The sequence below is a fragment of the Mus caroli genome, chromosome 10 (assembly GCF_900094665.2).
Source record: "Mus caroli chromosome 10, CAROLI_EIJ_v1.1, whole genome shotgun sequence".
NCBI lineage: Eukaryota > Metazoa > Chordata > Mammalia > Rodentia > Muridae > Mus > Mus caroli.
Genome location: NC_034579.1, coordinates 86469109 through 86472756, shown reverse-complemented (window position 1 = coordinate 86472756; position 3648 = coordinate 86469109). Strand labels below are relative to the sequence as shown.

General features: G+C 48.4%; 1 protein-coding gene across 2 annotated transcripts in view; it reads left to right on the top strand.

The window, feature by feature from the left end:
• Positions 1-2543: 2543 nt before the first annotated feature.
• The window catches only part of Nedd1 (NEDD1 gamma-tubulin ring complex targeting factor), a 39969-nt gene continuing 38864 nt past the window's right edge, over positions 2544-3648 (top strand). The window contains exon 1 of one of the 2 annotated variants that reach the window (XM_021173917.1): positions 2544-2635. The gene's annotated coding sequence lies outside the window, so the exon portion shown is untranslated. Of the gene's footprint in view, positions 2702-3648 lie in introns of both variants that reach the window. The other variant, XM_021173918.2, reaches the window with a different exon arrangement.

Genomic DNA, 3648 nt, shown 5'->3' with positions numbered 1-3648 from the left:
GGAGCCCTTATTGATCCCAGTTATTAACAATGAATTCTATCCCAGGTGGTTCCTGTTAGACCTTCTGTGTTTGCATTCCTCTATTTTATGTAAGAATCCAGTAACTTCTTTGTACCTTTCGGGTATGTCACCCAACTTCCTTATTGTCTTCTATATAAAAAGTTTGATGCTTGATTTGACAAATTACATTCAGATTCTACACAACCTCTCCTGTGTGCATCTGTCTGTCATTCCATCTGACCCTTTGCCCACCCGAGACTAGAGACCCGTTCCACGCAGACAAAGGGGCCCAGAGGGTCTGTGGCAAAGCAGTATGTACTAAACAGCTAACAAATTCTGGGATCTTCCATTGTTGGATTAGCTGGGCCATGGCCTGTGTCTTAGTCAGGGTTTCTATTCCTGCACAAACATCATGACCAAGAAGCAAGTTGGGGAGGAAAGGGTTTATTCAGCTCACACTTCCATACTGCTGTTCATCACCAAGGAAGTCAGGACTGGAACTCAAGCAGGTTAGGAAGCTGGAGCTGATGCAGAGACCACGGAGTGATGTTCCTTACTGGCTTGCTTCCCCTGGCTTGCTCAGCCTGCTCTCTTATAGAACCAAGACTACCAGCTCAGAGATGGTCCCACCCAAAAGGGGCCTTTCCCCCTTGATCACTAATTGAGAAAATGCTTTACAGCTGGATCTCATGGAGGCATTTCCCCAACTGAAGCTCCTTTCTCTGTGATAATTCCAGCCTGTGTCAAGTTGACACAAAACTAGCCAGTGCAGCCTATAAGCCACTCGAATAATATTTTCTATATATATCATCAGTTTTATTCCTGTAAGAGCCCTTGCTCAAACAACAACAACAACAATAACAACAACAACAACAACACTTTTGTTTTCAGTTAATGTCTTGCTCATTCCAATCCTTCTGCCCCAGTTTCCTGGGTGTTGGGATTACTAGTGTGAGCTATTGTGCCCAGTTAATTTCCTTTTATTGTTATGAAACATCTCACTTTTAATGCAGGAATAGTCTTGGTGTCTTCATTTTCCCCCACCACATATTCCAGTTTTAAGCTTTTTTGCTGGTTTCAGTGTTAGAGATTTGTGTTTTCTGCTTCAAGCATTCTTTTCTTCATGTGTTCCAGTTCTCCCTACTTAGATCTCAGCATTTTAGGCCAAATTCCAGGGAAAAAAATCAGCTAATAACACCAAAAGCAGCTGCAGATTACACAAGGCATATACTGCTTGCTCCCTGTCTTCATTTTATGGTTGTTCCTCACCAGCTTCCAGAAGCTGGAGAGAACTTCTTTTTCTCCTATGGGAGGTGAGGATTGGCACTTCTTAGGTTTCCAGTTGTTTGTGATATGGGTTCAGATAACTGGGACATTATGGATCCCATTGAGAAACACATCCGGTGTGCACCTGGGACAAAGGAGCGACACTTTCCATAGGAACATGCTATCAGTGATGGAAGTAAGAACTGTCAACAGAGCAATCTTTTACAAGGAATGTTGGGAAAACTCGGTTCATTGGCCCCTTTCCACCATGAGACACATTTCCTTCAAAAGAATAACCACTGAGTTGGTATTCATGTACCTGAACAGCAGCATGTGAAGCTGGAGATATGAAGACGGCTAGCTCAGAGGCTGAAGTCACTACTGGGTTTGTTCTCAGGGTTAGGGTTCGTTTTGGGTTAGATGTTCCTCTCCTCCGCTCTCCTTTTCCCTCCCACCCCTTCCTTTCTCTTCCCCTCCTTTCCTTCTCCCACTCCTGCCACAATTCCCTCTCCATTCCCTCCCCTCTTTGTATAACTGTCCTGGAACTCGTTCAGTAGACCAGGATGGATTCGAACTCACAGAGGTCCCATTGCCTCTGCCTCCCGAGTGCTAGGATTAAAGGCGTGCACCACCATACCCCTTTGAAGTTAGATGTTTAACCTGCAGCTTTTCTTGGCTTCCTCTTCAAGAAATCCTCTCCTAAACCAACCATGTTAACAGCCTTTATTAAGAGTGTTCTTTGTGATAACTGTGACACCTTATTTGGTGGGTGGGTGGGAACTGAGAGTGGCCCATTTTGGCCTCTTTTGTTTTGTTTTGTTCGAGACAGGGTTTCTCTGTGTAGCCCTGGCTGTCCTGGAATTCACTCTGTAGCCCAGGCTGGCTTTGAACTCAGAAGTCTGCCTGCTTCTTCCACCCAAGTGCTGGGATTAAAGGTGTGCGCCACCACTGCCCGGCATTTTATTCTTGCCTTCCCTTTCCCTACAGAATTGTTAATACTAACTTCCTAACTAGACTGTAATCTCCAGCAGGCCAGGGAACCTGCGTGTTGACTGACCTCTTGTCCCTTCAAGCTAAACCCAGTAAGTGCACACCCACAGCCTAACTCAGTGCCTGGCACACAGTAGCCAGCAAACAAATGAGTGATAAAGGAGCAGTAGCTACAGGCTAGGATAACTTCCTCTGCACCGCCCCAGGGTGGGCGGCCACCCAGCTAGCGCGCGGGCTGAACGCTCGGGGCACCGCCTTTCCCGTGACGTCATGCGAGGCGGGACTTCCGGCCGCCCAAGTTTAACAGTCCAGGCGGGAGCCGGAAGCGCAGCGAGGAACGGGTGGAGCCGGGCCTCCCCTGTGGCCCCACGCTTGAGAGGTGAGGTTCCGCCTGGAGGCTCTGTGAGCGCGGTGGCCTTGGGCCGGGGACGCCCCCACCCCCCAGGTCAGCCTCTTCGGTCCTGCGTTGGGCGGCTACGGGCGCGTGCGCGCGCTGCAAAGTGGCCGGGGACAGGGCAGGACAGGACAGGACAGGACTGGGTCGCGGGCCCCGGACTTAAGGGCCAAGCTGCCCCGAGCGGCTGGCTCACCCGGACGCCTGGGTCTGGCTCGCCCGTAGCTGCTGAGCGCAGGCGTCCTGGGTTAGGGGTGCGACTCCCGAGAACTCTTCTTGAGCAGAGTGCAGTTGGTCCCTGTCGCTCTTCTTTCCCGGGATCCTCTCCCGGGGACTGATGTCAGAGCCCAGAAGCCAAGCGAAGGGACTGTGAGAGGTCTCCGTGAAGTCAGCCTCACTGAAGCTGTGTGGGTCACCTAACTCGGCCTTTGAAGAGCCTTGATCCACTCATTGCACCACACGGCACAGTAGGCTCCTTGTGTGGGGTTAGGATAGCAACAGCTTGCAGCTGTTTACTGTTCTTCAGAGTTCAACTTTTCTACCCTGTGTTTTTCCTTGGGCTGGGGAACAAGGGGCATTGAGTAAGTGCTTTAGTCACCAAATAGAAACATTGTCTACAATTCAACAGGTGACTCTGCAAGTTTTTAGCCTCACCTACTAGGGGTCCCTTCTAACTCAGAACCACCCCACACATACTGTATCCAAAAATATGCACAACAAATAACTGTTTTAATCCTTTCCTTAAACTTTATTTATTTATTTATTTATTTATTTATTTTTCCTCTTGAGACTCAATGATTTCTGCCTTATGCTTTTTAGTTTGTCCTCTGGAGCCTATTAGAGATATGTATGATGCTTTTGTTGATGATGTGGGGGCGTGTCTGTGACCACTGTTGGCCTTTAATCTTGGTGGTTAAATTCTGCCCCCATATGTCACCAGATGGAATCAATTCAGTGTGTTATAGCTGCAGTAGCATCCCTTAAAAAAAAAAAAAAAA